At 36.9% G+C, this 25,684-nt stretch overlaps 1 protein-coding gene across 2 annotated transcripts in view; it reads right to left on the bottom strand.

Annotated features, from left to right (window-relative positions):
* The window catches only part of CSMD1 (CUB and Sushi multiple domains 1), a 1,069,501-nt gene that overhangs the window by 795,964 nt on the left and 247,853 nt on the right, over positions 1–25,684 (bottom strand). The gene's annotated exons all lie outside the window — the stretch shown is intronic.

Raw genomic sequence — 25,684 nt, forward strand, 5'->3', positions numbered from 1 at the left:
TTTCTGTTGTGCTTGAAGAAAATTAGACGTTTTAAAATGCTGATGAGGCCCTAGAAGATAAGAGACTGCTAAAATTAGGAACTCAACACATTCGGTGAAGATATTCTGAAACTTCTTATGTAAAACTTTATTTCTTAAGTAACAGCATACTAAAAATGCAAGAAATCACAAATATCATCTACTCTGAATCAATGGCTGTATTTTTGCATTATTACTATTTTACTTGAAATATTCAATTAGTGCTCAATGAAAAGAGAAACTCTATCCTATAAGGTTTTTTAATTCATTTTTCCAGTTCTGAAGAGAATGGATGAAAAAGCAGAATTAGAAAACTTTTCATTGAAAAGGAGAAACTCTCAGTTCAAAATGTAAAAAAAAATTAGTTAGATGTTTTTGATATAAACAAAAAAGATTAAATATTCCTAGTCTGAATATTTAGGACTCGTTTAACTAAGATGTTTATTCTCAAGTGACTAAAAAGGAAATTTAAAATTTCCTGCTGCAGTCTCTTGTATTCCTTTACTTTCTTTGTGTCCTATGGAGCTGCGATATCCAAGAAGGGTTGCATCCTATTCTATTGCCATGGATATTAATGTTGAACAGTGGATGCTGGTGAGATGCAATTTCCACCATGTAGTGCTGCTATTGTATATAAGGGAGTAATTCCAAGATCAAATAGTTTCTCTGAAACTATAGAGGATCAAGAACCTATTCTGAGTATTGCAGTTACAGATGACTAGATCTTGTTGTCTGGATAATTTTATACTTCTAACTAGATTAGACTATAAAGGTCAATATGGATCTGCATATTTTCCTAAAAAATGTTAGTGGGCAGATTTTTGGGACTGACAAATCTAGATATTATTACAAAATAAACAGTCAAGAAAACTCTGATTTATTTTTTTGTGCATATGTCCTCAACATTAATACTGACTAGAAGACAATCTCCATTACAAGCATGCATACCCTCGAAGAGTAGTTTTCATTCTTTAGCACTCAGATTTTATTAGGATTTTAGGAAAATTTAAAAAAAAGGAATTAAATACTACATCATTCAAATAAAAATAATCTGAATTACATTATTTTGGTTTTGCTGAAAACAAAATTTGGCCAAGACAAGAAGGCCGAGTATGACATTAATGATATTCATGTGAGCAGAATCAATGCATCATGTTGTCATAAAACTGGCATTTTCATTTCTCACTCCCACAGACATAAAGTAGCAGCATCCAATATGCTGTCAAGGTACTGCATACCAGTGGGAAAATGCATTCAAACTTTCAGATGTGTAAAACAGATGACTGTTTCAGAGTGTCTTAGGAATGTCTAAAAGTAGACAGAAACATTTAAACTATATTAGAAAAATTATGCTTGAAGTAAACACACAGATCACAGAATCACAGAATCTGGTAGGCTGAATCTAGGAGGTTGGAAAAGACCTTTGAGATCATCAAGTCTGACCTATGACTGAACATCACCTTGTCAACCAGACCATGGCACTAACTGCTATATCCAATATTTTTTTAAAAACCTTTGGGTACAGTGACTCCACTCCCTCAGCAGCCCATTCCAATGCCCAGTCACCCCCTTGCTGTGAAGAACGTCTTCCTAATGTCAGAATTAAACCTTCTATGGTTCAGTTTAAGACTGTGTCCTCTTGTCTTGTCACTTGTCGGCTGAGAAAAGAGACCAAACCTCTCCTGCTACAGCCTCCTTTCAGGCAGTTGAAGAGTGTGATACATCCTGCCCTGAGCCTTTTTTCCCAGGGTAAACACCCCCAGCTCCCTCAGCTGCTCCTCACAGGACTTTTGCTCCAGACCCTTCACCAGCTCTGTTGCCCTTGTCTGGACACCCTCCAGCATCTCGATATCCTTCCTGAACTAGCGGCCCAGAACTGGACCCAGAACTCGAGATGTGGCCTCACCAGTGCCAGGGACTAGGGAAGAATGACCTCCCTGCTCCTGCTGGCTACACTATTCCTGATACAGGCCTGCCATCGTCCTTCTTGGTCAATAGACACACGCTGGCTCATGCTCAGTCAGCTGTCAATCAATGTCCCCAGGTCCCTTTCTCCCTGGCCACTGTGCAGCCACTCTATCCCCAGCCTGTAGAACTGCAGGGGGATGTTGTGGCCAAAGTGCAGGACCTGGCACCTGGCCTTGTTAAGCTTCATATTGTTGGACTCTGCCCATCTATTCCTGTTCCTCCCAGAGCCCTCCTAGTCTCCAACAGATTGATATTACCCCCACCTTGGTATCATCTGCAAATTTGCTAATGGTGAACTCAATCACCTCATCCAGATCATCAATAAAGATACTTAACAGGGCTGGGTCCAACACTGATCCCAGAGGGACACCACTGGGGACTGGCTACCAGCTGGATGCAGCTCCATTCACTACCTCTCCCTGGGCCCAGCCATCCAGCCAGTTATTAACTCAACCAAGAGTGCTCTTGTGCAAGCTGTGAGCAGCCAGCCTTTCCAGAAGAGGGCCATGTGAGCTGGTATCAGATGCATTGCTGAAGTCCAGGTAGACAACACCCACAGCCTTCCCCTCCTCCACCAGGCAGGTCACCAGGTCAGAAAAGAAGATCAGGCCAGTGAGGCAGAACCTGCCCCTCTTAAGTCCATGCTGGCCAGGTCTGATCCCCCATCCATCCTGTAGGTGCCGTGCAGTTGCACTCAGGATGATCTGTTCCATAGTCTCCCAGAGCAGTGAGATCAGGCCTGTGGTTTCCTGGATCCTCCTTCTGGCCTTTCTTGTGGATGGGTATCACATTGGCCACTTTCCAGTGACCTAGGACCTCCTTGGTTAGCCAAGACTGGTGATAAATGATGGAAAGTAACTTAGTGAGCTCTTCTGCCAGCCCCCTCATGACCCTTTTTTAGTTGCCCCAGTACCTTTCTTAACAGCTTCATCACAGCCAACCTGGACAACCAGCAGTGGAAAATAATCAGGGGGGTGAATTAGTTCAGGGCGTGTCCTGGTGGAATCCCACGCCTAGGCCCCAGAGAGGCAGCAGACTTCCCAGTGGGATGGGTCCAGTTGGCAAACAGGAGCCTTTGTTCCCCTTAGAACAGAGTCACCTACTACAACTACCCTTCTTTACTTCTTCATACATGTTGGATATACTGCATATCGGTAAAAAATAAGTAGGATAGAAATCTGATTTTGCACTTGCTTTCCCTAGGCTAAACTTGAGATGCAAATGAAGAAAACCAATATGCCTTATGCAAAAAAGTGTACCTATTTTGCTCTCTCTATTCATTCCCTCAAACAATTACATGGAAATCTTGATCTTTGAGAATCACTATATTGCACAAATCAAAAACCTAACTATCAAGTTGCAATAGGTCATAATAATTTTTCATTTATTAGCAAAATCTGTCTGATTTTTTCACTGAAGCAGAAAAAATAATGTTGAAAAACTGAGTCCCACTAAAGATGCAGAAAGGGAAAAACCACAGAAAAATAGCTAGTTCAGCTTTACTTCTTATCTATTCAGTTTGCACTTTGGACAGGAAATAGTGATTCATATCCATTGACATAATGAGCTCACAAAGAAAATAAAATAGGCAATAAAGAATCTAAAGATGCCAAAAAATTATAAATGTCAATCAGCATCAACAATTTTGTCTTATATTGATTTTTATATAGATGAAAATCCACTTATTAAATCTAAGCCATATCGTTTCACTTTGTCTTCGACCTCAGTCAACAGACTCAGAACAAACTAATGTAATTTATGGCATAAAATGTGGTCAACTCCACAGTTTGTGTGATGCTACAATTACATCATCCATAATGATATCGTTCTGTTAGGACAAGTTCAAATTCCTTGCTCTTGACACTCAGTGACCCAAATTACTCAGCTTTAACCTATAATTTTGGCCCTGTCTTCTATGTGCTAAGGACATGAATTCAACACTGCTTTAACTTTCTTCTACCATTTTATTTTCGTGCTTTCTTTCTAGCTGTTTTAGATTCATGGAATGGCCTCTGAATTCTTACTTAAAGACCTCGTTCTTTCATGATTCAAACTACTTCTAAAGCCCTTCTCCCAAAATCTTCCATTAAAGCAAATAATGCCCTCAGCAATCAGAAACGCAGACATGTCTGACAGCTAATTGCATAATATTTTATAAAAGTTATAGTCGAATCTTTATCTTTTTTTATTCTTGTTTATTTTTTCCTCTTTTTGTGTCACATTTGAGTTCAAATTGTAACCTCTTCATGGTGGGGACCTTTTCATTAGCAGTTCCATCATAATTTTTCACAAAAGCAAAATAATTTGCATTTCCCTATGATGCTACAATATTTAGTAATTCAAACGTAAGGAATAAATTAATGAGGATGACAAGATGCCAGAAGCTATAAAGGGAAGTAGTTTTCTTACAATGGAAATCTGAACATCTTACTCCTTAGAGAATATAATGAGATGTAACTCTGAAACTCCCCTGAAAACAGCACTTATTCATCAAACGTATGCTTTCAACTAATAAAAATCACCAATATTTCACTTTCATGAAACACCCTAATAACTAAAACTGTGGTATTATATGGAAAGAAGCATGTTGTATGATACTACCACCTGAACCAGGTATCTGATTCAAGATGTATGTCTGAGATCCATAGACATTCAGTATTAAAAAAAATGAAACAATTTATCCTCCCCTAAAATAGATGCCAGAGAAAGGCAAGATGAATCACAGTTTGAAGGATGACTGTATTTTGAATATTTATTATGTGATTTTCATTTTTATTAAAAATTGGCTTGTAGACCCCATTTGATACTACAGAAATCAAGCAGAGAATTGTGGCTGTTTGAGGGTCAGTGTCTAAACGGTTTGTGTCAAACCAAAAATATCAAAACCCAACTACAGGGTAATATTCATAGTCTCATGTATTTCTGTCAGTTATCTTAAATCCTTGCCTATTTCTTATTTTTCTCAAATAAAAAGGTTAAGAGAATTTTTCCAACTATAAGAATGAAGTGTTAAGGTACTTATGCATCTTAAAGTGATGGGGAGCAGATATAGGCCCCATAAACCTGAAGGGAATGGTCAGTGACCTGTTATACCACTTAGACACACAAAAGTCCATGGGGCTGGATCAAATCCAAGGGTATTGAGGAAAGTGGTGGAAGTGTTCAACAAGTCTCTTTCCATCATTTTTGGCAGTCCTGAGTAACAGGAGAGGTCCCAGATGACTGGAAGTTAGCAAAGGGACACCCATCCTCAAGAAAGGCCAGAAAGAACATCCAGGGAGCTACAGCCTGTCAGTCTGACCTTGAGGCTGGGGAAGGTCATGAAGAAGATTATCTGAAGTGCCCTCACACAGTGTGTGCAGGACAACTAATGTGCAGTTTCAGGACTGATGGGCTGAGGCCAATTGTGTCAGATCACAACAACTCCATGGAGCTACAGGCCTGGGGAGGAGTGGCAGGAAAGCTGCCTTGTAAACAAGGACCTGGGGGTGCTGGTTGACATCCAGCTGATCATGAGCCAGTGTGTGCCCAGGTGGCCAGGAAGGGCAGTGGCATCCTGGCCTGTATCAGCGATGCCAAGTGCGGCCAGCAGGAGCAGGGCAGGGATTGTCCCCCTGTGCTCAGCACTGCTGGGGCCACACCTCCAGTGCTGGGTCCAGCTCTGGGCCCCTCACTGTGAGAAAGACATTGAGGGGCTGGAGTGAGTCCAGGGAAGGGCAGTGGGGCTGGGGCAGGGTCTGGAGCACAAGGGCTGTGAGGAGCAGCTGAGGGAGCTGGGGGTGTTTAGCCTGGAGAGGAGGAGGCTCAGGGGAGACATCATTACTCTCTCCTACTGCCCGAGAGGAGGGGGTTAGTCTCTTATATCAAGCTACAAGTCACAGGTCAGGAGGAAATGTCCTAAAGTTGTGCCAGGAGAGGTTTAGATTGAATATCTGGGAAAAAAATTCATCATGGAAAATGAGATTAAGCACTGGAACAGACTCCCCTGGTAAATGGAAAAGTCACCATCCCTCGAAGTATTTAAAATATGTGTAGATGTGGCAGTTAGGGACATAGTTTAGTGGTGACTTGGCTGGGCTGAGTTAATGGTTGAACTGAGTGATCTCTTAGGTCTTTTTTAATCTAAATGTTTCTATGATTTCATGATTTCTTGTTTGATCTACAATTCTGAATATTATCTTTTAAATAACTTTCATGTAGCACAAGAGCAGAATAATCAACTAAAATACCTAGTTTGAATTTAAGAAAAAGATCTCATTAAGAACACCTCACAACATTATTGCACGGAGTATATGGAGAAATTACCCACCTACACAGTTAACATAACAAAATAACAGGGGCTTCCTGTTATTACAGGAACTCTAATACAACTGGATTTAAACTATTCCAGGAACTTTTTTTTTCCCCGTGGACTTTTGGGGGAATTTAGAATGAATTTTGTGTTCTCTAGTTTATTTACTCCACACCATAAAATCTAATATAATTTGAAATTCAGAATTTCTATGTTCCTCCAATCTATAAGAGTAGTACACCCCCCAATTTTCCCCATTTTGCATCTGTATTCAATTTCTAAAAAATTGATCCCTTTAATCAATGTAGTATTTAAGGTAGTAGATCATATACAAATGAATTAGTTGAATTAGTTGATTACTTGACCTATTTATTATTTTGATTTCATTTTTTACTTGACACATTTATAATTGAGGGGCTTTTTTTGGAAATACATTTATGGATAAGAATAAAACTATTTAGGTATTTTCCTAAATAGATAAGTATTTTATGATATTCCTAAATGCATAATCATGATAGTTAAATTCTAGAGAAATTTGCTTTACAGAAGTCCTATCTTCTACAAATTTAGCATAGGAAATATTTCTAAGACAAATAAAGGAAACTTTGCAATATTTATTTTCCTGTTTTGTAAAGACTTCAGATGTTCAGTGTTCAGAATTGACTGTTAGTTATCTATATGCAATACAATCATATAACACCCTGTTTTCAAATATGTCATAAGTTGCAAAATATGCATTTGATTTGCTCACATTTTTAATGAAAGTGAAGATTACAAAAAATTCTCTCTCCAAGGCAAGAAAAATTGCTTTTGTTATTCCTTGAACTCCTGGCTAATTATTCCCTGATTTAGGAGATGAAGCATAATTTACAGACATAGAAGTGATACAGTAGTTTTTTTGTTATATTTTATATATCTGAATGAGTATATGAAATATACAAGCTCTACAGTGTTTATGTCTTGTGAAAACCTGTGGCACATGGACTCTATATGTGGACTTCTCAGTCATATTTTTTCAAGAGAATTTCCTCTGAAACTAGTAGTAAAACACATGCCAACTGCTGCAGCAGACACCACACATAAATGGCCTTGGTGATACAGACAATTAATTTGTGGCTGGCTTTGCTTCAATGAAGAAGAGATGAAAACAAATCTATGGCTTTTATGATTTGATATGGAAAGTCCTCTTGACTGGAATTTATACTAGGAGAAGCACTAGGTATTCACCAGAGACAGCAGTGATCAAGGAGTATATCTCACATCTTCTGCTGAAAGCAGCCCTGGGAGATATCATCATAAGGGCAGAGATTTGGATGAGAAACTCTTGGGTTCCACAAGGAAAATTTGTTTGACTAGGAATATTGAATAATTTTAAAACTTAAAACCCAAAAACAATCAGTATGCTTTGCCCTAAATATATTGTAGATGTAGAATTCTTCTAATTCTTCTGAAACTTAAAATGGCAAAATAAAGATGTATTGTGAGACTTTTACATATGTACCACCAAAACATGGTGCCCTTTAAGCTTCTGCTATGTATGCTATTACTGCTATAAATACCAGGATAACTGGTATGAATAACAATAGATAACTACCATATAGTTAAGTCGTGGTAAATTCTACCACCTAATTTACCTTCTAAACTTAATTTTTTGTTAAATTTGGAAGTAGAAAAGTTGAACTCCAACAGGATTATTTTCCCCTGTAGTTTATTTGTTGCTACTGCTTTGTTTCACCTTGAAACCTGCTAGTAAATGTATTACATCATTTTCTGTGACTTGCACTCTTCATCCTGGCTCTTGTGTGTTCCAGTGGGGTGATTTTAATTTCATTTTATTACAGTTAAGGTCATCTACATTCTGGTTTAAAACATTAAGTTTGTCATGTGAAAATTCTTCTTTAATTGACCTTGATTTATTTGCCCTATTTATTAATTTGAACCAACTGTGTTTTCGGAACAAAACCTATAAAAGTATCTGATAGTAACTTCTGTTAACTTGTTTGATGAGTGAGTGCTACTCACAGCTTCCTTCCTATATTCCTTCCTTTCTTTTCCTCCTTCCCTCTTTCTTTCTTCTTCCCTCTTCCCTTCATCTCTCCTTCCCTAAACCTGTGGACTCTTCAGCCATACAACAGGAATGACAGAAAATTGGCAGCTGCCCTACATTTCTCAAGTTCATTTAGTGGCACCTAAAAATTGGGATGATTTAAGAATGCCAAAAACCTATGAAATCCACAGACTAAATTACAAAACTTGCCTTTACAAAGTACCTACCAAGACTAAACCAAGTTGATAAATATTATATTGTCAATATACCAATCGTAGTAAGATAAAGTAAGTCACTTTAAAAACTCATTTCACTTTTTATAAAGTTTTCAATATTTTGTATTTCCAACCAAAGCAGTCTGCCCTGCCTATATAAAGCATTAAAGGAGAAGACTTGTTTCCTCCTTATCTTTTCTCCTCTCTATTATTTTCAGTTCTTTTGAAGGTCCATTTTAAAATTTCTTGATATGACAGATGCCTCAACCCCTACAGCGGAATTTTACATTGTTTAGGTAAATGTCTGAAGTCAATGACAGTAAATCCAAATCATGTTTCATTTTCAAAATGTTTTCTCATCCCCACTATTGCTTCTTTCTGCCAGCTTGTATCCTCCAGCACACTGATCACTGTTTTAGCAAAGTGCTATAATTTTGTACATTGTACTTTTGGAAATCATGTTAATCAGCATTTGGCCCAAGAATAACTGAGTCAGATGGGGAGAGGAAAGAAAAGAAATGAAAATAACATACTGGGTGACTATTTATGTGATACTTAAAAAATTCAGATGGGTTATATATCAGTATTTTTTTCTCAAGTTCATAGGAATTATCAATCTTATATCACTTTGCAGAAAATGGTATTACATTAGTAAAAATGTAACTAGGCTTTGGGTTTTTTTCCTGAAGGAAAACATCGTTTTTCCTTTTTGTATATAGCACACTAAGAATGATTTTCAGTTTTAAAATATTTTTTAGTGCACATTAGAGAATCATTATGGAATTTCTATTATAAAAAATACCCACAAAAATAATTCAAATTAATAAAGAAACCAGAAAAAAAAAGAAATAAAAACACTTTAAGGCTGATGAATATCATAATTTGGACTAGACAACCATTCCAGGTCCCTTCCAACTGAAACTATTGTATCCTAAAATTAATACAGATAATCTAATGTCAATAGAAACAATATAAAATATAACAGAGACAAGGTATTTTCTCTAATCCAATTTAAGGGAAACAGAGGCCATCAAAGTATCTTATTTTTAAATAACCTTTTAATATTTTTATCATAAAACAGCTTTAAGGTTCATATGGTGCTAATCCTATGAATAACCTATGGGGGTTATTTTCAGGTCAAAATAACTCCATTATTGAAGCTAAATGCTTGTTTTTGTAATAGTGATCTTCAGCCCATTCTTAACCTTAGGCAGTTTTACTTTAATTCTTCTCCTCATTGGGAGGTCAGCACAAATTCTTGAAAGAGCCTACTGTACTCAAGTTTTGGGATCTTAACTTGAAAGGAGCCCTGCAGCACTGGACATGCTGGAGTAATGACAGAGAGTGTGCATGTTCTTCACAGAGTACCTGCATAATTTGTCCAACTTGATGCTCTACAGCTTCTTGTGAGGGTTTGCAGAGGGGCAGACACTGATCTCTTCACTGGTGATCTGTGAGACGACCCAAGGGAATGGCCTGAAGCTGTGCCAAGGGAGGTGTAGGCTGGATATCAGATTCTTCACCCAGAGGGTGGCTGGGCACTGGAACAGCTCCCCAGGGCAGTGGTTACAGGACCAGCCTGACAGAGCTCAAGTGTTTGCACAACACTCTTGGGCACATGGTGTGACTCCTGGGAATGGTGCTGTGCAGGGACAGGAGTTCCATTCGATGATCCTTGTGGATCCCTTCCGATTCAAGAGATTCCATGATTCTATTTTTTCCTAAAACAGCAGACTCACTGCTATCCCATTCAAACATTTCTGCTTACAGTGCCAAGACTCACCCTCACTCACATGTTGGGAATTCCTCTTTTCTGCTCCAATAACTTCAGTTTTGAATAGCTTTTTCAGCCTCTTTTTCTAAGGAGAGGTGTGGTTTGAAAAGATAATGCCAAACTCAGAATACCCATGAGGGCAAATAATTCTTCATTTTACCAGCAGTAATCAGACATTTGATGTGTATGCAAGGATGGTTTAGTAATGTGTTTGTGACTGCTGTTGAAACCACAGCAAAGGACAGGGGATGTAAAGACCATAAAAATGATAAGATAATTCTTTAGGGTAACGTAAAAAATCCAAGATACAAGGTTTTCACAGAAACAGGATTTTGGATCAGACAAAATGACAGTTGTTGAAATTGCCCTTGTCAAAGAGTCAAAATAGCATTCAGCTTGAAGCTCATCTTAAAAGATATTCAGGGAAGGAATGTTTCTTTGAAAATAGAGAAAAGCCACACTAGAAAATGAGAGAGTGAGAAAGAAAAGTTAAGTCCCTTATGAAAGTGAAATGTTCTGGGACTTCTTTGCAGATACAATTTACTTGAGTTTATTACTACTTCCACCACAGTAACAGAGAACAAAGCAATATGTTTCAGCTAAAATTATTCAAAAACTGAATTCCTAAATTCAACTCTAAGATGGTGCATAAGTATAGAGATATGAATATGTGCATACATACACATATATATTTATGCATATATATAGGCAGAGTAGAAAGCATTGAAATTTTGTCAGAAATATTCTGTAGTATAACCACAGAGATTAACAATCAAATTTAATTTTTAACACTCTGCAGTATTTCAGAAGAACAGAGCATAAAAAAAAATTGTACCAGGATTTTGTCTTCTCACAAACAGCATTTGTTACTAAGTACATTTCACAAAATTCAGAAAATTAAAACTAACTTAATTCTGTACTTTAATAATGCAAAAGTGCTAGTTTTGAATTGCAAGTGTCTTGTCTGTTTTTTCTTACTTTACTGAGCAAAATAAAATATTATAGTCCTTTTTTCACTAAAAGACCAAAGAGATTTCTAAATTTCATTCTGTCTAATGCACTATCAACAGAATTGCTTTCTAAATTACAGTTACACAACAAAATGCTCTGAAGTCAAAGTACTTTTCAAGTGTCAGCAACAGCATAATTTGAAGTTAATGTAAATGTCCAGACATAATTCACTGACTAAATTTAACTTACAAGACCTTTAGGAACCACAATTCACAAGAAGAATTAAATTTGACTCTGATAGCCAGTCTGACATTGCAGGATATTATTTAAAGTAATTTTATATTTTACTTGTTATGGTAAGAACAGATCTGAAACAAGATATGGACACTTTTTAAAGCACAGTGATGTTCTAAACATTGAAACAGTATAGAAGACTACCATTCTGACAAATATTTATTAATACCTGACATAAAAATACACCTCGGTATATTTATGTTGGATGCATTAATGCACATATATGAATATTAATATTAAATGTGAAAGTTGAGGGAGAGTTATTGGAAATTAGCTTTTGTCATATTGGAATAAGTGCACCTTTTCTTCCTGTTCTTACAAACTGGCTAAAGTAAAATGGAAATAGGCTACTGAACTGTTAAAAATGCTGTTACATTCTAGGTTTAATAAGAGCAGATTTAATTCCTATCTTCAATGATGATGGAATAGTGTGGCAATTACCTTTGTAAAACACATTCCTTTGTAAGTGATAATTAGCTTAATGTCAGTAAAACCTAACCTGTTAGAAAATGTTGGAATGACTAATTACTAGATACCACTCCGATGAATATTAGGATTTATTTTCATTTAATTGAGATTATTGTGTCGCTTTTTCAGTTAACTTGAGGTAAGTATTTGGGATTTTTTTGCAGACTTATTATGTGTTGATTACTTCATAAAACAAAATAAATCTTTCAGGGATTTGTACTATTCTTCCTTCTATCTTCTATAAAAACCACTGGATTATTTTTTCCAGTTGGGAATTCTGGCTGGTATCTCACCTGATGGCTATCTCACTTGAATTTTAGCTATGGACTATAAGCCTTTGCAGATGTGTAAATGCTTACACTTCATATTTCCCACTATTCAGTGGCATAAGCAAGCGCTGAGAGATTTTTCTTTGGCTTCAGTATTGGATTTGAGTGGCCAGGTTTTGATAGCAGGGGAGCAACAGAGGTGGCTTCTGTGAGAAGCTGCCTGAAGCTTCCCCATGTCCAGCAGAGCAGTGCCAGACGGTTCCAGGATGGATGTGCCACTGGTCAAGGCTGAGCCCATCAGAAATGATAGTACCACCTCCTTGCCAAAGTATTTAAGAAGACAAATCTTATTGGAGAGAACATGTGAGAGGAGCAGCCCTGCAGACACCAAGCAGGGTCAGTGCAGAAGGAGGGGCAGGAGGTGCTCCAGGCTCCAGAGCTGAGATTCCCCTGCAGCCCCTGGGGCAGCCCATGGTGAGGCAGCTGTGCCCCTGCAGCCCATGGGGATCCACAGGGAATGCAGAGATCCACCTGCAGCCCATGGAGGAGACCCACACTGGAGCAGGGGGTGCCTGAGAGGAGGCTGTGACCCTGTGGGAGGCCCGTGCTGGAGCAGGGTCCTGGCAGGGACCTGCAGGGCTGTGGAGAGAGGAGCCCACCCTGGAGCAGGTTTCCTAAAAGGACTTTTGACCCTGTGGGGGAACCAGGCTGGAATAGGCTGTGCCTGAGGGACTGCACCCTGGGGCAGAATGATCCACATGAAGCAGTTTGTGGAGAGCTGTTGCCCCTGAGATGGACTCACATTGGAGAAGATAATGGAGGACTGTCTCCTATGGGAAGGATCCCAAGCTGGAGCAGTGAAGGAATCCTCTCCCTGAGAAGGAGCACGAACAGCCCTTAATGAACTGGCCATAACCTCACTCTCATCTTCCTGTGCCAGAGGCAAAGGTAGAGCCAAGATGGGGAGGAAGGGTGGGAGAATAAGTTTTTAAGGTCTTATTTTATTTCTCATTGTCTTCTTCCTATTTTGCTAGTAATAAGTTCAATTATTATCTCTAGGCTGCTGTGCCCACGACAGTATTTGGTGAATGATCTCTCCCGGTCCTTATCTCAACTCAAGAATCCTCATTATATTTCCCCTCCCCTGTCCAGCTGCAGAGGGCAGTGATAGGGAGGCTTTAGTGGGAGCCTGGCATCCAGCTGGGGCCAGCCCGTTACAGCTTCCCTGCAAATCTGAAAATAGGAGCCATTGCTTCTCCTCCTTATGACAGTCATTTAACCTCAGAAAGTTACAGCCAAAATTGGTTTGTGTTTTAAACCAAAAAGAAGAGATTAGCAAATACTTAGTGCTCATTTCATATTTTCGCAGCAAAATAAAATAAACTTCAAATAGTAATAATAATTTTAAAAAAGCTAAATTCCAGCCAAAATCATGGGGAGAAACCCAGAGAAGCTATAGAGCTTCTCAATAATTTAATATTTATTTTGAAAAGTGATCAAACCAAGGGCTATTGGAAGAAAATATATAAGGATATTTTCTTAAATAAATAAAATTTTAAAAAACAAAAAAACCCCTGGATTTCCAAGTAATCTCGAAACACACAATACAATGATGTGGAACAAGAGTTCATTGCCATCAAAGCTTGTAATAAAAGCAATATCTTAAATTTCAACTACCAATGGAAAAAAATTGAAAGAGCTGATAAATAGATCAAACTGGATTTGGAGACACTATTGGGTTTTTTCCCCATAAGATTTCCCTGCTGTAAAAAAATAATTCAAAATGAGCTTCAAAAAATGTTTGTTGTAATAATAAACATAAATGTTATATTGAAAAATTCCATTAAACTTTGCATGCATTGTTTAGAGCGTAATACAGAGTATATAAGAGATATTATAATTGAACTCCAAGGAAAACGGACCTGTACACAGCAGGGCTTCTTGTTGTGCTATTAATGTGTTATTGAGAAGGATGTAATGCTTCTCCCACAATCTGCAAATTATTTTATTGTCAGCACTGACAATTAGACTGTAACTACCATAAATAGATGAATCTTAATTGCCTGGCTTAACAATATATTAAAGCACACCTTTGAATCTCAACATATGTGTATGTTTTCAAAGACTCTAATATAGGGGCAGACTGCCTTCAGCCATCTGTGCATACAGGTTTATTTAATAGGTACTTTCATCAGGGAAGTCCTGAACAAAAGACAAAACCATGCAGCTTTTTCAGGACAAAACCTTTTCAGCCAGGACCGCAGTGTTCATATGGTGTGGGCACATCACCTTGGATCCAGAACATGCATTTTCTCATTAGCTATTCCATCTTTGTAAGTAAGGTCCTAAATTAATAACTCTCACTGGCAGGCCAATTTGTTTTTAACAGCTACTCTCTTTGCAAGACACCTTGTACTGCAGTCATGGGGTTTTATTCATTTGAATCATATGGCTAAATATAATTATAGCTGTCAATTACTGTGTACTTTCAAAACCACAGAAAATGTCTTAAATTGTATATAAGGCACCATTAGTGGAATTGTTTCCTTCCTAATTGGCAGAGGTTGGAAATATTCTTCAGGCTTTTTGGGTTTCTTCTGTGCTTGCCCTCCCTCCATACTTTTCTTCAGGAAAAAAAGCAAACATTCATTTTATCCAATGACATTTATATGTAAATACTTCAAAGAGCTGGCAGTGCCAACCAGAATATGGACTATAATAATCTGACGTAAGGCATTAAACCTCCAGAAAACCTGATTTACCTATGCCATCTTTGCCAAGGTTAACCTTAAATTCTTCACTAATCTGTGGTAGAGCTTCAACAGAAAAGGTAAACCACCTCATCATCAGGACTAACCTACAGCTAGCCTGGTTAGGACAGTCTGAAACGTGCCCTCTGTTAAAGGAGGGAAAAACAGAACTCCTGCACCCTCACTCTGAGCTACAGTGAAGAACAGGAATATATTTGGGGATGGGGGAGAGGGGAGTGGGGAGTGGGATTGCCTGGACATTCCCCCTTTCCCTCCACATTTCATAGAGATAAATGAGCCCTGAATGAATCTTGGAAAGCAAAAGTCGACCTAACCTTCCGCTAATGAAGCAGTCCTCTTAAAGCCACTGCCTAATTACCTCACATCTCTTAGAATTTCACTCCAGGGGCCTTTAAAATACAGTCTTTCCCTTTATTCCTCAAGCCTGGAGGTGACAGCCATATTTAGCATTCATTAAACCCTAGAAATGAGCATGAGTTAGTCTCCATTTACACACCCGAACTCCTTTTCCTAAGCCCACAGAGGCAGCTCCCTGCGCCCAATGGGGCATTTTGTCAGCAGGCTTGGAGCTAACTCTTGCTCTCAGTGTCTCCCTGGCTTGCTTCCCAAGCACATGACAGAAGGCACTTCTCAGTAAAGGATGCTTTCAGCCTTAGTCAGGTTTGTCCACATGCTTCATAATCATCTCTCCAATGTTTAGGTGCGTTATTCAGCTTTACTTTCGGAGACATAGCTTATTACTGAATTTTTCTCCTTCCATCTCTTCCTGCAGAATATCTGAATGTCAATTCTGTTTCAAGCAGCAAGGAATCATCAGCTGGCTGGGGCTTTGAAGAGTAATTGGTTGGGTTTTTTGGTTTTGGTTTTCTCTTTTTTCCTCCAATTTTTCATGCCTTAGAGCAGATTTGGGATATATTTATAAGTTTGCAACATTTTGTTGGCTCCCACCAGAACTGTGTCAACATGCACATATAACTTCAATGATTATTAAATGTTTCCAACACAGTCTTAGGAAACAAGCATTCCTTGGAGAATATGTTACAACAAACTAACCTCCAGATTTCTTTCATAAACATATGATTCAATAATGATATCAGAGGTGATAAGGTTCACCTCTGTCGTGGTAATTTTGTTTACTGGATATTTTTAAATTATACTTCCTAGAAACTCACCTGGTAGTTATTGCAAAATTGCATTAAAAATTATAAACAGATGGTTCTCCCCACTTGCTGGCTATTGAATTCATATATCATCACCTTCTCAGAGGTGGTTAATATAAAACAGAAATGTTCAGCAGCCTTTAATAACCATTGGCTCCACAAACTATATTAAGTGTATGAGGACAGCTTTCAGCAGCAAATATTTGCAAATATATTTTATCTCTCCAGAGTAATAGCCTCAACTGTTGGCAGTGAATTTAAATTAGATTCACAAGATTTTGAGGGAGTCAAAATGCAGGAGGAAAACATCTTACATAAAGAATAAGGATCTTGAAGTAAAAAATAAGATTAGATTATTAAATTATTTCTCTTTGTAAAATATTCCTATAGAATGAGACTTCACACAGCAGTTCATGCACCTCAGGACTACTCCATCAGTTTTACAAAAGAATTTCAATAATGTATTACAAGTGAATATAAAGTACCATAACTACTACAAATTTTTATTCACTTAAAATAAAATACCTGTGCAATTCAGAAGTTAAATATTGCAATATGACAGTTTTCTACAATTACTGAAGATACTGAATTATGTTGCCAGACTCCATCTGGATCCTAATTTAAGAATGTATACATCACATACATTCCAACTGAAAAAACCCACATCATTAAGCCTAAAATGCTTAATGGTATGTGAAAAATTCATAGCAAATGTAATTTGGAACATCTCTATTGCTGAGGTGAGACATGGCCTTGCTTCCTAGAGACAAAAAAATCTTCTCACTTTCTGAGCTAGTTCAGAGAATACAACTGAAATTTACTCATCTTTTTTTTTTTTTTTGAGAAGTGCAGTAGAGTTATTTCCTTCAAGGTATATGACCTCTGCAATGAATCTAGCAACACTGTACCATAGCAAAATGTATTTTAAGAAGCAATTTAAAAAGTAAAATGTAGTGGAAGGCGTCCCTGCCCATGGGAGGAGGGCTGGAACTAGGTGACCTTTAAGGTCCCTTTAAACTCAAACCATTTCATGATTCTATAATTCTGTGATGATGATAAACTTCCAATCCAGTGTCTCATATATATGAATACCAGGCAACCTGAAAAAAAAATATGAACATCTAATCTCTCTAAGTGATGTGAAGATCAAAAAGATTTCAAATTAACCATTCTTGGATGAAAGATGAACTTTCATCAAGAACTACTTCAGGAATATTTTTCAAACTAGTTACATGTTCCAGATAGCAAATCAGTACATAGAATATTAAAGTCCATAAAAAGAGAAAGAATACTAATCATTGCCTAAAAGATCATGGGGAGGGGTCTACAAAACTGGTAAAATACACAAGTAAGCATTTTAATTTCTGTGTACAACCCAAACAATTTAGAGGTAAACAGCTTGCTGGTTTGCACATACTTACCAAAAGAAAGTGTCATTTGCTGATTTAACAGAGAATGCTATTCTTTCTAAGAACAGGGAGAGATATAGTATTGCAAATCAAGCACTATCTGTTCACAAAGAAAAATCTGAATTTCTTCTTAGTCAGGTATCTTACTGGGACTAAAATATTTTCTCTAAGTAAGAAAAAGAAATATTTTCATTGCAGATAGAATTAAGATTACATGAAAATTTGTTTGATTAAATGACTGTAACATAAAAATGAGTTAATGAATTAGGAAAAAATGGGAAATCACATGAGATGCTAGCCTAAGAATTAAAAAGTAATTAAAAACCATCCAGAAAAGGTCTTGTCTAATGGTAAAGCAAAAAACTAGAGAAGGAATACATAAGGGTGTTGAACAAAATATTTACAAATGTTTATGTGAGGCTGCAAAATGAAACTACACAATTTTAAAGAAAAATGTCATTTTAAATAATTCAGCTTTAAAATTTAAAAAAAAAAAAAAGTTAAAATGCTCTTCCCAATGCCTGCATATAGGATAATTTTGCATATACAGAAAGCCAAAAGCAGAACAGAGCAGATCTTCACCAGGACATGTGTTTGCAGTATTGGGCACATGCCGTAGTGGCTTTGCCCCTCTGCAGCGCCTCAAGCTTTAGGCTTGAACATCAGTCTGGGAGATTCCCATCTCTCAAAACTTGGGAATGGGCTCTGAGGTGTCCCTGAAACAGTCTTAACAGAAGAATCTTGTCATGCAGAGCAGCAGGAAGGATGGGAAGAACATTTAGGATCAAATTTAGGGAGTTCTGAGTTTTGCCTGCCTCTTGATGCCATGGCAGCAGGATGCACTGAGTTCTGAGCAGCTCCTATCATCAGTCTCTCAAGCACTGGTGCTCTTCCAGAAGAAGTTGATGGTGAATGAAGTGCTGGCAATCAGCTGGGTTGCTTGAGGCTGACCATGACTAAAGAGCCACTCCACTGTGGAACGTGCAAACACTTCACAGATGACTTACAGTCCATGAGCCATGCTTTGGGAACCCTTAAATGAAGCTTACACTGCTTTGAACAGATGAAAATAACATGAGGGGACAGTCACATGAAGTAAAAGCACAGCCGTGTTCTTTATAAAAGCACTTTAATTCAACTGTTCCAAACCAGTAGATCAGGCAGCACTGCAACTCTTAAATATTTTTAGGGTTTTAATTTGCACTGAAATCCACTTTGGTAATTAAAACTTATGTAATGATTCCAGTGCATCAAGCAGTCATGGATGTAAAAAAAAAAAAAAAAAAAAAAAAAAATCCAGCAGCTTATTCTAGTTATTTGAGATTAATTTCCTAACTCAAGGCATTAGGTCACTTTTTTGAACCTGAACACCCAGATTAATACTTTAGTGACAGTAAAGCAGACAGTATAAACATGCCCTAGAGCTTTTACCATGAATCAAACTTGGTTTTCTGATCTTACCAGCATGAACAGCTTGTAAATGCTGTTCCCAAAAGACTGTAGCTGTCTTACGGCTGGATAACATTCTGCCTGGAAGCCTCCGTCTGGAACTGCTGACAGGGTTTCTTGCCAGTACATTTCTTAAAGTTTAAATATCCATTTAACTGTGACTAACTAGTTGGGATACAGAATGACCACCAAGATACCTTCAGAGCACTCTTTTCCATTTTTCTTACTTTGGATAAATAAAATTCTTCCTGGTATTCTCCACTGAGAAAGAAAAAGAACAAGTTCTGAGCTTTTAAGTTTAGTTTCTCTTTCTTTACTTTCCTTCAAGGTATCAGCCTTTGAAAACGTTAAGGGAAGCATCATTCATGGATAGACAGGAGTTAGAATGGTCTCTTCTTCTGCTGTTCTAATCTGAGAAAGGCCAGGCATCCTCTCACCATGATTACAACCTCTGATGACACCTTTATCCCACAGGCCATTTATGTTAAGTGAAAGAACTAAAAAACAGAAGTCAAAAAATACTGCATTTCTGTAAATTGGCCAGACGTGGAAACTGGCAACTAAGCCTAGCCATGAATGCCATCAAAGTGACTATTATATAATCAATAATCATTCAGAAGAAAGTGGAAAAATTGAAAGAGTAACAAAGTAGCATGTGTCTGTTCTGTCTGCATGCTTAGATTAAATAAACAATAAATGGAAGGAAATGACAGAGGATAGTCACAGCAGGTTGCCATTAGAAAGATGCAACCATTTAGATAGAACACTGTTGAAAGATCACAAAATAAAACAGGAGGCTTGGTTGTTTGGGCTTGTTTATTTGCCCAGCTTTTAAAGAGGAATGCCAGTCTCTGCATAACAGATGAAAAAGATACCATCAGGCACAGAATTTAAGTGAAAAAAGGATCTAAAGGGAAACATCAAATGCTGGAAATCAACAGAATAAACAAACAGCCAAGTGAAGTTCAGCAGAAAAATACTTACAGTGATGGAACAACAACTGAGAGCAAGACTCACAGTCAAGGGCAATAGTCATTTATTGTCAAGACAAGTGAAAGAAAGGACAAGCTGGAAACATGGGGTAAAAAAAAAGGATAAAATTGTTTCACTAAATGAGCATAGGACAGAAATTACAATTAGTAGGAGAAAGTCTGTGCTAGAAAAACACTGGTTTGATTACAAATCAAATACACAAACTGAGGAAATCTGATTTACACACAGATGTCTCTTTTGCATCTATATATCACTGTATGTATCAGGGACCATATTTAAAAGAAAACAAGCATGAAAAATGATGGAACACTATCAGGTTGACTCTAACAAGTACTTGTGTGCTGTGGCTTTGTGCAAATATACCCAAATTCAAGCAGATTTATTTTCGTCATTTAAACTTATGTGAGTCTGCTTTTCTCACACATTCTTTCACTACAGTTTTTCCTTCTGTTTTCTTTCTTCCATATGACTTCAAAGTTTTTGGGTTTGAGGAAGAAAAATTATATCATATATGTAAATTTTTTCATATTTATAAACACACACTTGGGCCCTGCCAGCAGTGTATAATAAATGCATTTTACTTAAGTCACATGCTGGCCTGTTTAATGTTATCACATTGTTGACCATGTGAGATATGGAATTGTTGAGGGGACAGGAGAAATTGGTAATAAGAAGGGACAGTCACTGGAACTATATATTGAATGAAGAGAGGCGGTTCAGAGCATGTCACAAAACCAGCTGTTGCATATATAACAACTATCCCTTTAAGCCTGTTCTGACCACTGAATTCAAAGAATATGGTTATAATCAGTTCCAATTACAGAAAATCTGCCTATCCTGTGGAAATGTAACAGAATAGTTCATCCTCCTTAATCCATGGAGTACTAATATCTCTCTCTCCCTCCTCTTCTCTGATTTCCTCCCAATTGATTCAGATATTTCTGGTACTGAGGTGCTCAGAACTGTACACAATAATAGATGTGTAGTCTAGCCAGTGAAATAGGGTCTGCATCTCTGAACGTGACGTGATGCCCCTTCTCTGCAGGCAGCACTAATTATAAAATATTTCTCTGAACACTTTCATTCTATTGTACATCTTAGTGGGAAGAAAGCTCATCCTGCCATTTTGGCATCCCACCCTGAATATCACTGCAATCACAGTAGTGTAAAAAGGATGAGCATCCAACAAGAACTTGAAACATAGGGGTATTTAAAAATATATTTATTAGTACACTGTTTAATATGCATGTAAGTGGATACAGATGTCAGTTTCTCTGTGTTACATAAATTTGGGTGATGAATATTTTTAATTTTGCTTTTGAAAGCTTTTATTCACAAGACTCCAGATTGTCCCTATATATGGAAATATTAAATGATATTAGGAAATTGTGCAAAGATATCTTTAGTGTGCACAGTTAATATTTCTGTCATGATAAAACATCTTTTTAAAAGTATATCATCAGGTCAGAAAATGGGTGTAAATGTATAATATGTGAATGACTGTCTAGACCCAGTCCACATGCTATAAAAATCAGCACAAACACTACTGTTGCCAGCAGAATATTTAGACTTGTACTTCATAGCATTTCATATGTGCATTAGAAGGTACCTGCATTTTTGTCTACTCAAATAATGATGCTGTTAAATCCCTATTCCTCTAACAATAAACAGATATTTGCCTTCACCAATCTTTTCCCCAATTCTCAAAAACCTCCAAAGCCAAAACAAAACATACAGACCCTCCAGATTAAGACAATTTTGAGAAATCCTTTAATGTAATATTTGCATTGTTGTTCTGAAATACTCCAATATATTAGAATACTTCAAGGTAAACAATAAAACATTTTTACTACTTATTTCACTACATAAATTCTCTATTCCTATGAAGCTTGTTATACAGTTACTGTCTTACCTTCTTTTTGATTAATAACATGGGACTTCTTTTTTCCCCACTTATTTTTATCTACTGATTAGATGACAATGCCAAGAAAATTACTATTTCTAATCCACTTTGGAAGAAAACTGTGCGTGGAAGATTGCTGATCTATAATTTGTGAAAGTTGCCTCAGGAAGCAAGATATGATCCAGTCTAGATGAAGGTGATTCTGAGTCAGTTACCAAATACTACCTTTCCAGCAATGAGGAAAATTTAGGTGCCTCTGAGGTTAAAAACCACTTTGAATCAGTATACTTCAAGAGAAACTTTTTATTGTCATGAAGAAGCATGTTTCACGTGAATATATTAAAATTAATCAGTGTATATTTCAATGCAAATTCCAGCAGAGTAAAATATACCTCTAAGATATCAAATTACGGACTTGTAGAATTTTGCAAATATACCTCATCAGACTTTATGTCACCTTTAAAAGCTACTGATTCTGCCATAAACTCTTTCAAAACCAACGAAACTTCACAGCTACTATAACAGACTGTAAGACCCATGAATATATGTATATGTTCCTTGATTTCACATCAGTGGTTTTATAAGAGCTATACAGGAAAACTTTTTCACTCCCTTAATTTCTGGTGCTGAAATCACTAGCATCCTTAAATCAGCCTGCTGTGGTTTTTCCTTTTTTACTTTAAGGTACAAACATTTTCCATAGAATCTAGGAAGTATCTAGAGTATATCTTAGTTAAAATTAAAATAAGGCATTAATGTCAGAACTGCAAGATGTTAACAATGCTTAAAACCAAAATTTCCAGAACTTCATAAATATGCTGTAATTGGAAATTCTCAGCTTTGGAGATACTGCTTACAAAGAAATCCTATCAATTCCTGTCTGAACACACATCATTATGACTGAAAAGGCATACTGACCTGGGGGAAGGTTATTACCTAAACTTTATAATCAGAAAATTGATCAATTCTCTTTCAATTTCACTCTGATACTTAGTACCTGTCTGCAGAGTTGATAAGACATGCAAGAGTACAAAGGTGGGTTTTATCACTTACTTGAATAACACCTTTTAGGGGTTTATCAAACATGTTATCTTCCCTGAATTAACACAAAGAAAGGGGCATTTTATTTCAACACTATTATTGGTTTTCTGGTTTTTACAACACGCAGAACAAGAAAAAATGCAGCTAAAAATAATATTATTATAGAAGATCTTACACCAACATTATATGAATTTAGAATGTTGTTGGAAAAAAGAGCTCTGTGATATATGAATTTCCACATACACTATTTTTGTTACAAAACATGAATTATATTTTAGATTAATTTTTAAAATAATCCCATATGGATTATAGATTTCTCCCATGTGTTTGACCCTTTCACATTTGGAAGTAACTGCATCTGAAATACACCCATTCATTTTGACAGCTTTTTCCATGCAAATTTATAGCCAGAAATATGTCTGAAAATTTTGCATATGTAGAAGTACTGTAAGCCTTTTCCTCTCAAAGGAGCTCCATGGAAGAATCACACCTCTCTTCTTTATTACAGTGTAATAAATGAGTAACTACTCAAAGGGACTCCAGAGAAATCAGTCAAAGTAATTTATAAAGTTATACTCAACTTATTTTTAGGTGTCTAAACCTGTTATTCTGAAATATGCTAAGTGCAAATGCCAGGCAGAAAACTTTCTACAGAAAGCCAATAAATATTAAATAAATAGTCTCTATAACTTTTACCAGCATCTATTTTGTAGAAACCACTGTCTTACTGTTGCAGATATTTCGTTTTCTCCTCTGCAAAATATGTTCAAACATATCAGAAAAAAAAAATAGAGCTTCTGATTTTGCAAAACCAGTTAACATGTTCTATCTCATAACCAGCTAGTAGATTCCACCTGCTTCCATGGAAAACAACCCTTGAAATGTTTCTTACGTGTTCTCAGACATTACTGCATTGTACAGACATTCATTATATTTTATTTATTTTCTTTTGCTTAATTTCTTCATGCATTTTGTTTCACTTTTTAGAAATTTAACTATTCCATATTATCTGCTTGAAATGATCTTGATGGTTTAAAAATGTTTAACTCTCTGTACAGTACAGTTGATTACCATTAAATCCATTCTATTAGTAGTTGTTCTATTTATAGATAATTGATATAAAGGAACTTCTTGGGACATCCAAAGTGTAATTTTCAGTAAAACTTTCCATCAACATTAAATATTAATTACTCCATATTATTAGAGATTTTTTTTCTTTAAAATCCACCAATTGACATGAAAATTGAACTGAATATGCCTCATTCCTATGAAATCTTCTAAGTCGGGCATATCCTCAAGTGCACTCTACAGCTGTCAGAATTTTTACAGATTTCCTGAGAAGAATTTTGCTAATTATTTTTTGGCACTTTGGGATGCAGATTTTTTCAAATATAATAGTTGTAAGTTAATATCCAGACAGAGTAGACTAAACTTCAGGATTTTCCAGTAAATAGGTGAACTGTATGAGAAGTAGTTTTTAGCATCAGCTATTACTTATAAATTTATTGCCAGGTGAGACAAACATTTACAAATCAGAACCCTACTTTGGCAGTGTAACTTGAAAACAAAAGACACAAGTGTGCCCTACTATCACAGAAATACTTAAAAATTATATGCAGATTTTATTTTTTGCTGTCTTTTCTAAGGTGCAATAATAAAAGTAAAATTCTGTACAGAAAAATGTTTTATTTATTGCCTTTAAAGACTACTACATGAATTACATTTATGCCTGTCTTCAGGCACCTGCATTTTCAAGGCAGAAGCTTAGGCTCTCTAACTCATCAGTGCACATGGACATTTATTCCCAAAGGAAAAATTGAAAACAATGACTGAGCAACCTTCCTGGATATTTCTGGACTTTTGCCTGTGCCTTGTGTGCTGTGTGAGATTACTGAGGGGGTTCGTCAACATGAGGATTTTTGTACCCGGTCACACCTTGCCCATTAATTTCTGAGAGTGATCAAGAGCAGGTCATTGGAAAGCCGTTCAAGAGCAGGACAAATTGAAAGAAGTACTTCAGTGTTTAATTCTTCCAGTCATTTGTTTCTACAGAACATTTGCAGCTAGAAGTAATATCTTTCTGTTTATTTGCATCTAATACATTTTCCTTACATTAATTTGTATGTAGAGTTTTTGAACCCCATGGGATTTTGGCAGAGTTACACAGTTTAATTGTGCACACTTTGCAAGGTTACATTTTTTTGAGGGATTGAACTTGCCACCCAAAGTGTTTAAGGGATATACAGGTGTGTGGCTATATTAGTGTTTCAGCTTGGATCAGAAATGTGCTTCTGAAGCAATTCTGATCATTCACACTCACCAGGCTTGGATTGGACATAGCAGGGAGGATTCACTTCTCTGCTACATTGCTTTTGGGCAAAACAGACCTGGAAGATGAGCCCTGTGAAGGCACTGAAATGGTTCCACCCACAAAGCAGCATTTCCCTCAGCCCACAGGACCCAGCTGGAGCTATGCTTCTACTATGCCACATTACTTGTAATTTGAACATAACTTTACCTAAAGAATTGTGGAACAGATTTATTTTTCATCCTCTTTTAGGGAGTCATTCCTTCCTTTTTCAGCTAAATACAGCAGTACTTTGAGCAGATCACAGGTTACTACAATCTCTCTTCCCTCCCTGAGAATTAAATAGAATTTCCTG

The sequence above is a fragment of the Melozone crissalis genome, unplaced genomic scaffold (assembly GCF_028551555.1).
Source record: "Melozone crissalis strain CALT ecotype California unplaced genomic scaffold, PUWL_Pcris_2 ptg000027l_1, whole genome shotgun sequence".
Classification (NCBI taxonomy): Eukaryota; Metazoa; Chordata; class Aves; order Passeriformes; family Passerellidae; genus Melozone; species Melozone crissalis.